This window comes from Gracilinanus agilis, chromosome 2 (genome assembly GCF_016433145.1).
Source record: "Gracilinanus agilis isolate LMUSP501 chromosome 2, AgileGrace, whole genome shotgun sequence".
Lineage (NCBI taxonomy): Eukaryota > Metazoa > Chordata > Mammalia > Didelphimorphia > Didelphidae > Gracilinanus > Gracilinanus agilis.
Genome location: NC_058131.1, coordinates 509,757,441 through 509,769,945, shown reverse-complemented (window position 1 = coordinate 509,769,945; position 12,505 = coordinate 509,757,441). Strand labels below are relative to the sequence as shown.

Sequence of the window (12,505 nt, the reverse complement as noted above, 5' to 3'; positions counted from 1 at the left end):
AACTTCTCAAGAATTGATAGGTAGAAAAACATCAGTTTTAATAAGATATCCTTCATTTAAAGCTTCTTCTTTCTTTTATCTTATGCCAGTGATGGGCAACCTTTTGAGCTTGGTGTGTCAAAATTCGCCAAAAAACTGAGCAAAACTTGGGTGGTGTGTCACTTCAAGAAAAAAAAAACATAATTCTGTTATATTTGTAGTTTAAATAACAAAAATGTGTAATTGTACTATATAACTGTATTTAATAAACCAAAATAATAAATTAATATAGGTAGAATTGTCATCTATAATGCACAGAGTGTCAACACTACACTACAGCAAATATTTCATCTTTGGCATGTGGCCCTATACTTCTCTGTATGTAGCCACATGCAGCCACGTGTCATCAAAAATGGCTATGCGTGTCATAGGTTTGCCATCAACGCCTTATGCCCTCTATATTCTCTATATCTTTACTACTATATTTTTACCTCTATTATGTTGCTCTCTTAAAGAGAAATCCACTGTTTCCTCAAAATGCAATGGAAAAAAAATGGGGAAAGGTGTGATGATGAGTCATGCTCCTCTAATCCTGCAGAGCTCTCCATGATTATTCAATTGCAATATTTGCCAAGAGACTGCTCCCATCTTTTTTCTCCTTTCATTTTTGTTTCTGGGTTAACTAGTGGTCATGAAAAAATGCCTGGATATCTGAACTTAAGAAAAAAATTTTAGATTCAAAGCAGAAATAATAGAAATGCATAATCTTACCTGTTTTGATTGTCAAATTAAAAACATCTAGATTCTTGGTAATGGAAAAGTTATATCTACTGCTAGTACAATAATATTGACTGTGAAACTATTTCCAAAAAATAAAAACATTTTTGAATTCTCTAATGAAAAATATATTCCTATAGAAAACTTTACCCCCAAATAGTGGATTAACTTAGCATCTATCTCCAAGATCCACAACAAATCCTTGGAAACTTCTTGGGATTCTACATTCTTCCCCAGGGTCACAAATTTTTCAGTTCTTTAAAAAACCATATTACAAATTTTTCAGTTCTTTAAAAAACCATATTACACTTGACATTCAGTTATACATCATCACATCAAAATAAATGACAGTGTCCAGTAGAATTAAGATAAACTCAGCATCCAAGGTAGTCATCTCAAAGAAAATATACAACAGCAATACAGGCATCAGAAAGAGCATGCATTGTTTCACAGACAGCTTCAGGGACTGCAGGCTAAAATTATGTTTAAGATATTATCTGTTATTTTTAGAGCATTATATTCATGTTCACAGAATATAAACAAATATGTATAACATCAAGCAATAATAACGTCAAAAGAACTATAAAGTAACAAGTATAAAAGTCATATTGTATCCAAATAAACCACCATCACAATAATGAATGATTAATAGACAAATGCAACTATAGTATATCCATGTGTACTAACAGAATTTCATGAACTAAAAAAGAATAAAAACATGCAACAATTCAGTGTTAAACAAAATTTATAATAAACATGTAACTAAAGGAAAAGCTTAAATAGTATGGAGTAGTGATAGTACAATGGAATTGGACTCAGAATTTGGAATTTTATGAAGTCATTTCAGATAACTCTTTTTTTTTCTATTTTTCATTATTTTGGTTTTGTTTTATTAATTAATGTCTCACAAAGTCATTAGCTTCTACTTGCCTAATTCTAATTTTTATGAAATTATTTTCTTCCATGACCTTTTGAACCTCCTTTTCCATTTGATCACTTCTATTTTTCATGGAACTCTTTTCTTAATTGGATTTTTGTGCCTTTTTTCCTATTTGGCCAATTCTGCTTTTTAAGCAGTTATTTTCTTTTTGTATTATTTCCATTTCTTTTCTTAATTTTTCTTCTGCCTCTCTTATTTGATTTTTGAATTCCTTTTCAAGATTTTCCAGTGCCTAAGACCAATTCCCATTTTTTTAAAAGTTTTTCATGTGGCTGCTTTGATCTCACCATTCCCTACTGAGTCTATACCATGCTCTTCTTTGTCTCCATTAAAATTTTCTATGATTCAGCGTTTCTTTTACTGTTTGCTCATTTTCCCAGGCTCCCCCCATCCTTTAAAAAACTTTTACTTATAGCTGAAAGGTGGGCTCTGTTCTTAGGGTAGAGAGTACACTCTCTTCAACTTCAGTGTTTTCTTTCTGCTACCTTCAGATCTAGTTTTGGTTTTCTGCAAGTTTCATTTCTTTCAAGGTGGAATGATGGCCTGTGGGCTGGGAGTTCTGAAAACTGCTGATTCAGTTTCCTCTAGGAACTGCTGATGACTTGTAGGACTCATAGCACTGTGAGCTATTCTGTCCTGGACCTGGGGTCTTCACCACAGGCTTGAATCTACCAACTACTATAGACTTTGTGGCCTTACTGCAGGCTTCTTCTTGGGCCCAGGACTACTAAGGGTGAGTGTAGGATGCTCTGCTTTTGGCTTAGGCAGGGTTCTGGGGTCTTGAAGTTGCCTAGGTTCAGTAGGTGTGGTAGGGAGTAGCCTGCACTCCTTTGTGCACATATTTGCTTCTGGTTCCCCCATATCCTATGAGAATAGACCCTCTATGCCTGCCTTTCACATTGTTTCCCACAGGAGAGTTACTTCACTCCATCCTTTTTTTTGGTTCTGTGACACGAGTCATTTTGAGGTGCTATTTTAAGGTTGTTCTGAGAAGATTCTCACAGTGCTTCCAGCTTTCACTGCTGCTAAGCCACCATCTTCCCAAGAGATATTTTAAACAACTTGATAAAATAATAATAAAATCAATTTGGTGGGGAAAAAAGATCTAGACTATCAAGGAAAATGATGAGAAAAGGTAGGAAATGAAAGCAGAATAGCACTTATAAACTTTAAATTGTATTACAAAGCAGCATTCATCAAAACTATTTGCTATTAGTTAAAAAATAGACATCAATGGAACAGACAGAAAAACAGAAAGAGATAATGATGTTCAATAAGCCCCTAAACATAAATCATCTAGGAAAAACACTCTATTTGATTTAATCTGCTTTGAAAACTGATAGGAAGTCTAGCAAAGATTAGTCTAAGGCTGCTGCTGCCAGAGCAGGCATGCAGCACTAAGAGTAGGACATCTAAAGAGGAAACAGCTTATCATGTGGGCTTACTGAGAGGAGAGAGAGACTGGAGCAGAACTGATTCAATACATAGCGGAGGCTTTTTATTGGAATTTTAGAGCACAGGGACATGTGACAAACTTGAGGTAATGGTACAATACCTAATGCTTAGATACAGAAGTAGAAGAGCAGGTGGATAAGGTGCTACTTCAAAAGCATTCTAAAGTTAAAGATCCTTTAATAGCAGAAATAGCAATATTGGAGTCTATAGAATATTCATTAAGGCACTCTCCAGAACAGGAAAGTACATTATAGAAGGTTTGGTCATTCTCTTCTGGATCACTGTTTATTCTCTGTTCTATATCTAGTTTCATCCTGGATCAGTGCTTCTTTGCTTTGATCCCAGGTGGACTGTTCAAGGTGATGTAATATTAACTTATGTATTAGATTTAACCTATAATTCCTTTAACTCATGTAGGATCCTGAGAACACAAAGAATATTATAAAAAATTAAATGGATAATTTTTATTACATTTAATTGAAAAGATTTTATGCAAACAAAATCCCTTTATTTCTAAATTATGTATACATTCTGACTTTACCTTGGTTATATAAAGGTATTATTTTGTGCCTACTCTCTGCCATACTATTTTCTAGTTTTCCCAGCAGTTTCTGTCAAATAGTAAGTTCTTCTAAAAGCTTAGATATTGGGGCTTAACACTAGGTTACTATTGTCATTAACTACCGCACAGTATACATTATGCAAAATTCATTGATCTACTGAGCTACTAGTCTATTTCTTAGGCAGTATTGTTTTGTTTTGATTGTTTTGATGGTTGCAACTTTATAATGTAGTTTGAGATCTGGTATGACTAGGTCTCCTTCAGTCACATTTTTTCCCATTGATTCCTTTGATATTCTTGGCTTTTTGTTCTTCCAGATGAATTTTGTTAATAATTTTTCTAGCTTTATGAAATGATTTTTGTATTATGATGATATTTGATAGGTATTCCCCCAAATATTTGATATCATCTACAGGTATTTTAAGTAGAATTTCCTTTTCTATTTCTTGCTATTGGATTTTGTTGGTAGTAAATAGAAATGCTGAAAATTTTATGTGGGTTTATTTTGTTTTCTGCAACTTTGTTCAAATTGTTAGTTGTTTTTATTGATTTTCTGGTTGATTCTTTGAGGTTCTCCACAGATACCATCATATCTGCAGAGTGATAACTTTGCTTCCTTATTGCCTACTCTAATTCCTTCAATTTCTTTTTCTGCTCTATTTGTTATATGTTTCTAGCACAATACACTAAACAGAACAATCTAGTACCATGTACAATATACAACACATAAAATAGTAGTAATGATAATAGACATCCTTGCTTCATCTCTTATCTTATTGGAAAATGTTCCAGTTTATCTTCTTTACAAGTAATGCTTACTTGTTTTAGCTAGATGAATTTGCAATGTATTCTTAGCCAAACAAAGGTAAGAGGCAATTACTAAAGATAAAGAATATATTTTTATTTCATTTAACAGAAAATCTCCTATACAAAACAAAGTAATACATAGCATAAGAAGCAAAGGGGTTGAGGGCATCTGGGTACCTCAGTGGGAGACAGGCCTAGAGATGAGAGGTCCTAGGTTCAAACCTAGCCTCAGACACTTCCTAGCTGTGTGACCCTGGGCAAGTCACTTGACCCCCATTGCCTAGCCCTTACCACTCCTCTGCCTTGAAACCAATACTTTGTTTTCAAGGCAAAAGGTAAGGAGTTTTTAAAAAAAGGTAAGGCGTTTTAAAAAAAAAAGAAGGAAAGGAGTAGTTTGGGGTGGGAGGTGGTTCATATAGAATTTCTTAGGTAGTTTATTGTATCCAAGATATGTAGACAATTAACAGAAATGTATAAATTCAAATCTTTCTCTCCTTCCCACATCCTGACTTCATACTAGAAGACTTCAACTTTCATATTGATTCCCTCTCAAATACCCAAACCATTCAGTTTCTCAAACTACTCCCCTTCTGTGGATGGCCAAACTGACCCTTGCCCAAACCTACAGGCTGTGTGTGTATGTTAGATAAGACTCCTTGCAAGCTTAAGTGTGTATCCTAGATAAGACCTTGTATACAACCCACCCAACGGGCCCCTGCGGGAGCCTATAGACCATGCCCTTAGAGTGATAACCACCTTTGCTCTAAATCTTGCTATGAACTATATAAAGGGTGTTGCAAATTTACTTAGGTGGGGGAGACCACTCCTTTTGGTCTCTTCCCCCGCGTATGTACCTGTGTAGCTTAATAAAGCTCTACTCTCTGTGTATTTTGCATTGTCTGTCTTGTTTCCTTTGGCTCACTCAAAAAAGGACCCTAACACTTCCATGAGCTATTCTTCCATCCCATCTCACTTACAAAGAAGGTCATATCCTTGATATTGCCATCATCCACAAATTTACCACTTTTATATTTGAACAGTTTGAAAACCCTTCATCTGACCACAATCTATTGGTTTTCTACCCTCTTGTCTTCTCTTACATAAACCTAATCTTTATTTGCATCACTATGTCTAATCACTTAACCACTCAGTTCTCTCCCAGGCTTTCTTTCCTGTACTATCAACTCTCTCCTCTCCAACTTGATTCCTTGGTGAATTAGTTCAATTTTATACTGTTCATATCTCTTGAATCTGTAAACTCTTTGTCATGTTACTGATTATGCCCAGGCAAGTCTCAGTCTTACTATTCACCACTTTCATACCTACACACATGCTGCTAAATGAAGGAAATAAAAAGCATGCAATCATTCTGACTGGGTCCATTACAAATTTGTTACATAACCTCAAATGAGCCCTCACTGCTGCTAGGCAATTTTACTATATCTCCCTAATAAACTTATTGTCCAACTCTGTTTCACAGTGTTTCTTCCAAAACTTGTTATCCTTCCTCAGATCTCCCATGGCTCTCACACCCCATCTCTTTTAGTTTTGTATATTTTACAAATAAAAATTATGGCCATTCATCATGAACTTTCCTCTTCACCCCTCTTCATCTCTTATTACTCATATCTTTTTCCTTTTTCCTCCTTCATTCCTGTCTTGCCTGATGAAATGGCCTTACTCCTTACCAAGGTTAACCCCTTTATTTCTTCAAGTCATGCCATTACATCTTGTCTTCTCAATTGGATTGTTCCCCCGGTCAACTTTCACTCTTCCTCAATACTGTCTCATTTTTTACTACTGGTATAATATGCCTACTTCTCTCCAATTCTGAAAATATTGTCACTTGAACCTGCTATTTGTATCAATTCTCATTCTATATTAATTCTGCCTTTTGGAGTTGAACTAGAAAAAAGCCATCTATAATAGGTTCTTCAATCCTGTAGAATCTGGCTTCCTTTTTTAAATCATTCCACTAAAATTGCTTTCTCCAAAGTTACTAATGACCCTCATACTTTCCAAATCCAATAGTCTTTTCTCAATCTTCTTTCTCTTTGAACTCTATAGCTGTTGACATGTTGAATACTCTATTTGTTGATATTCTCTTATCCCTAGGTTTTGGGGACACCCCTCTCCTGGTTTTCTTTCTACCTATTTGAACACTTCTCCTCTGTCTTCCTTTGCTGGATCCATTTCCAGATTGCACCCTCTGATCATAGATATTCATCAGGGCTCTCTCCTGTGCCCTTTTTTCTTCTCCCTCTATATTGACTTATTCTCATCAGCTCCCATGGAATTAATTGCCATCTCTTTGTGATAATTCTCAAATCTACCTTTCCTGTCCCAATATTTTTGCTGAACTCTAATCAGACATCTCAAACTGGGAATTCCAGTGGATGACTTATGCTCAATAATTCAAAAAGGCATGCATTGTCTTTCCCCCTAAACCAGTAATGGGCAAACTTTTTAAAGAGGGAACCAAAGGAAAAGAAATGCTCATCTTTCACTCCATTTCTAAGGCAACTCTTTCAAAGTTTCATTGTATTGTATCCTACTCATTGTATTCGTCAGATTAGGAATAATGTTGACTAGCCAGACAGAACATTTCAGGGGGCTACATCTGGCCTGTGGGCCGTAGTTTGCCCATCACTGACCTAAACCATCTCTTTTTTCTCCCTTCCTTATTACTGTAGAAGGCAATGCTATCCTCCTAGTCTCTTAGACTCTCAACCTAGGTGTCATCATGGAATATTTTCTCACACCTCTCCCCTATATCTAAACTGTTGCCAAAGTTTACTGATTTTACCTTTGTATCATTTCTTAAATATATTCCCTTGTCTCCTCTGAAATTCACCATTCTACTCCAGACCCTGATCACCTCACATCTTGATTATTGTAATAGCCTTCTGGTAGGTCTGCCTACCCCAACTCTTTCCCATTCCTTTCTACTTTTCATTCAGTCACTGAAGTGATTTTTCTAAATTGCCTCAAGGATCAAATGCAAAATACTCCTTTTGGCATTCAAAACCCTTCATAACCTAATCCCATATTAATTTTCCAAATTATTCTCTAACATGTGGTCTTTGATCCAAATACTCTGGCCTTGTGATTGTTTCACAAACAAAACACTCCATCTCTTGGCTTCTGGCATTTGCCCTGGCTATCTCCCATACTTGGAACAATCTTTCTCCTCAACTCTGACTACTGACTTCCCTAGCTTCCTTTAAGTTAGTGTCTAAAGTTCTGCTTTTTACAGGAACTCTTCCCTCACCCCTATTATTTACAATGGTTTCCATTTTAATTATTTACTACTTTTCCTGCATATGGCTTGCTTTTAAGATATTTTTTGGCATGCTGTCTCCCCCATTAGAGTGTAAGTTCCTTGAATACTGGGACTATCTTTTGTTTCTTTTTATATCCCCAGGATTTAGCACAGTGTCTGGCATATAGTAGGTACTGTTAAGTTAGAACAAAACACAGAACTATTAAATAGTCATAAAGCCACTCTTTAATCAAGGGAAAGGGGGATCAGGGATGATTAGGCCTCTTATGCAGAGCTGTGCCTTATGCAGAGTCCAAGGATTGAACACTGCTTCTCTCTGATCTCTGACCCCTTGGGAGTGACACTGCACTAGATGACCACTCCAAGGAACAAAGGAAATTGGGGAACTTATATACTATTTGGGAAGATTCAGGGGCTGGATAAGATGACAGACATTATACTGACAGGATATAATCAAGCTTGGGAAAGGAATCATAGCCAGAGGCTAGGGTGTAAGGGAAGGGGCTGCTTACACAATGGATACTAAAGGATTATCCCTACCCAGGTGTGTCTTCCTGGGAAAGGGTCTTTGATACAATGGAGAAGACTGCCTAAGACAAAAGGGTATTTAGCATTTACCCTGGGGTCCATTATTCAGTCTGCAACTGCTAGCCTGAGATTCCCTTCAGGGTGGATTCTCAGGGGAACAGGGAAGCACAAGCTCTGGGGGTCTCTAGCCTACAAGCTATTTCTAAAACTTTGGGTTCATCAGATCTCACTAAGCCACAAGTTTGGGTTCTCTAGATTCCACATCAAGGGTAGCATTTTGTTTTTGTGGTACAGAAGCAGAAAAAAAAGTTACTTTGATCAGGGAATGACTGATCAAACTGTGGTACACAAATATGATGAAATATTATTTTGCTCTAATAAATGATGAATACAATTAATATAGAGACCAATGAAAAGGCCTCCATGAATTCATGCAAAGTGAAGGAAGCAAAGTCACATAAAATAATTATATACAACTGCAACAAGGTAAATGGAAACATCAATTGCCCCTAAATAGTCAATGGCATATAATTACAAAGAATAAACATGACTCCAGAAAAGACAAATGAGGAAACACTTCTTCCCACTCCTTGGCAGAGGTATATTTGTGGGATATCTATGTTTGTGGGATATTATATATATTTTAAAAACATTTTCCAATGTGTCAATTGCTTTTATTGATACTTCCCACCACCACATATACTTTTTCTCACTCTTTTTCTTTAAAAAACCCATGGCTTTGTGGCATGGGAATGTATGCATGTACATATGTGATAGCCAGAGAAAAGTTTTTTTTTTTTTTGGATAGGAAAATCAGAGGAAATGGTCATTAGGGTCTTAGAGCTAGGTGGGTTCCCCCCCCCCCCCTTTGGGAGATCATTAGCATTGATTTGATAAATGTTCTTAGAGTTTGAGTTGAGTCCATTTTCACTGTTCTGAAGACTTAAGATTAAGACTATCATCAAGCAGGTATTAACTTCTTTAACTGCATTTTCCCCATTCAGTTTTGATTTCAGGATGTAGCATATTCAGCTACTGCCTTCATATCTTTTTTTCTGAATTGTCTTGCCTAGAATATGTGTTTTCAGTTATTGTTATTCTTGGTGTTTGTAGTAGCTAAGAAATACAGTGGATGGAGCATTGGACCCAGAGTTAGGAAGATCTAAGATCAAATCCAGCCTTAATCACTTAATAGCTGTGCTATCCTAGGCAAATCATTTGACTTCGGTATGCTTCAGTTTCCTTATCAGTAAATTGGGAATAATAACAGCACCTACCTCCCAAGGTTGTTGTGAGGATTAAATGAGATTATATTTGTTAAACACTTGGCAAACCTTAAAGCTATATAAGAATAAATGCCAGCTTTTGTTGTTACTAATTTGGATAATATTTATTCCTGGGTTCATTGGATCAGAATTTCTTCTGTGGTTTCATCCAACTCAGAAACATTTATGTCTAACATAGCATATTAGGTGCTGGGTACTAGCCAGAAATCAAACAATTTTTTCTTTCAAAAATCTTATAGTACATAGGGCAATGTATCATGTACAGAGATGAGGACAGAATAGGAGGGGAGAAAGGGCAAAGGAAGAGTATACAACAAGCAAATTTAAGGAGAGAGAGAATAATGATAAGCTATGTCTGTGGTGCAGTTCAGCATCAAGGAAGGCTTTCCATGTGAGAAAGATAAAGATTTTGAAGGGCAAAGATGAGGAGGCATTTTCTTCTAGGCATGAAGAAAATGTCAATCAAATATATTAGGGTAAGAGAGAAAATGAGTTTGAGGAATATAGTGAACCCATTTGGAAGGAATAGAGAATGCACATGGGAAGTTAATTAAATTATTATTATAAAATATTCTGGAGCTAGAATGTGTTATTTAAAGGCATGGTACTTAGAAGAAGGGAGCATTAGGACCAAATGGGGTGAAAGTTATATGAACTTTGGTTCAGTGAAAGAATCCTATACTGAGTTCACATCAGAATTGTAAAAATGATCTAGGTAGCTTCAGCTTGGGTTTGGGCTAGATGGCTTCTTATGTTACTTCTAATGCTAGAATTTTACTAATGTAAATTCTGTCCTTATAGCTTATCACCTGACCTTATAAAATATGCATATGCTCCTCTCTGAAGTGCACTGGTACTGTGGACAATTGTAGCAACCACAGAGAGGGGGATGATGGCCAAATTACAAGGGAAAAAAATCCATTGCTTTGAGAACAATACAATTACGTATTAGTTCCCTTTCACCATTTTCTTAGTAAAATATATCTAGGAAGAGACAGTATGGTTTAGTGAAAGGGGCACTAGATAGAGAATCAGATAGATGTTCAAATGTTGGCTTTGCCATTTACCAGCTTTGTGACTTTGTATATCACTTAGTACATTTTTTAGTCATAGGAAAAAGTGTTTTATTTATTTTTAGTAACTTTTTATATAACAATAGAGGAAGTTATTGTGAATATTTGACAAATGCCAATCATGAGGTTACTAATAAAAATTTTTTTACAAAATGTCAAATAATAGACACATTAAAGAATCAATAGACAATAATTACAAAATACCAAACAATTTCAAAATCATGGTAAACTTCAAAATTAAGAAAAACTATATCAATATTATAGTGAAAATGTTCCTTTTTTGTAATAGAAACTTTGGAGAGAATCTGTTCCACATTTTCTAAGTCCATAGTTTTGAAGTTCAAAAAAAAAAAAAAGCTGCTGGCATCAAGACACGTTTTCTCTATTTTTGTTCACCAATTTTAAAAAAAATGGTTAAATTTAATTTAATTTTCATCTTCAAAGTCAAAGTACAAGACAAGTCAATCACATTCAGAAAAAAGAGGCAAGGCTTATTCCAAAGCTAGTTGTTATTTTTAATAATTACTTTTTTTTTAATAGTAAAAAGTAGACAATTCTTACTTTTTCAAGAACCAGTTTTTCAGCCTGTGAATTAGGCCAGAGGGCAATATTTGTTTCATTCACTGTGAAAAAAAAAGCAGGGGGATTATGTCGGGTAGAGTCTAAGGCCATGATGGTGAGCCTATAGCACATGTGCCAGAGATGGCATTCAGAGACCTCTCTGTGGGCATGCATATCGAGGACCCAATGTGTTCTTGCAGCACAGAGTTCACTAGAGTTCCCCCTCCCTGCCCATTCCCAAGCCTGACTATATCAATATCTTCCCCCTCTCTCTTTCCCTCTCCCCAGCAATCCAATGGGAATACTTCCTCTTTTCCCTGGGTGGAATAAGGTGGGTGGGTCAAAATGCAGTATAAGCACAGATGACTGAGTCTACAAGTCTGTGGCAAAGCTGACTCTGTGATGGGGTTTATGTGGAATGAGAAATTAGTGTGCTATTCTCAAATGTATTAGCAATATTAATATCTCCAAAATGAATATGCCTAGTTACCAAGTAAGAGTTAGTAAGCAAGTCTCTTCAAGACAGCATCCTTGGCCCGACAAGACTGCCCAACTCCATTCAGACTACAATGGCCTCTTAATTACCTTTGGCAGAAATGAGACAGAAACAACTAATGTCTTCACTATCAGAAGCAACCAGTGTCTTTACTATACAAAGTATTTTTGGGATTTGGGAATGTCTTGAGTTTGTACTTTAAAATGTTCAAAACTGTAGTCTAGTGATTTAGGAATAAGTTTTATGGACTGGAGGCTAAGCTAATAGCCTCTTCCCTATTTTACAGCTTTCTTCCCCAATTTCTTTCACAAGCAACCTTTGATGGTTTTAATTTGTATTCTTAGTCCTTTTACTTCTTACTAGCCCAGCCTGTTCAATTTGCATTCAATGGGGTGCCTGCCTGAGGGAGAACAGGTGGGCTAGAAGCTGGGGGGGGGGGAACTCAATAGTTGGGAGAGGCAGGCTCCCCCAGGTCCAGGGGCTCGTGGAGGTGGTGTTAAGATGAATGAAAGATAGTCTGAATTTCAGCCAAAGCAGGCATCATGAATACTGCTCTGCTCTGCCTTGAATAAGGTTTATTTTTATACACTTTGAGATCCCACATAAAGTTGGCATGGAAATCTATTCTCATCATACATCTTTTCTTAGAAGCAATGTATTAAGTCATACTTTTTATTCTCCAGTAACTTTCCATATTTTTCAAGGTATGTTTGACATATCTCTTGGGCTACAGTGGTGGAAAAGTACAGGCTTTTTCA

The 12,505-nt window shown here is 36.2% G+C and overlaps 1 protein-coding gene across 1 annotated transcript in view; it reads left to right on the top strand.

Annotated features, from left to right (window-relative positions):
• The window catches only part of LOC123234050 (cation channel sperm-associated protein subunit beta-like), a 168,612-nt gene that overhangs the window by 30,434 nt on the left and 125,673 nt on the right, over window positions 1-12,505 (top strand). The window lies entirely within an intron of this gene.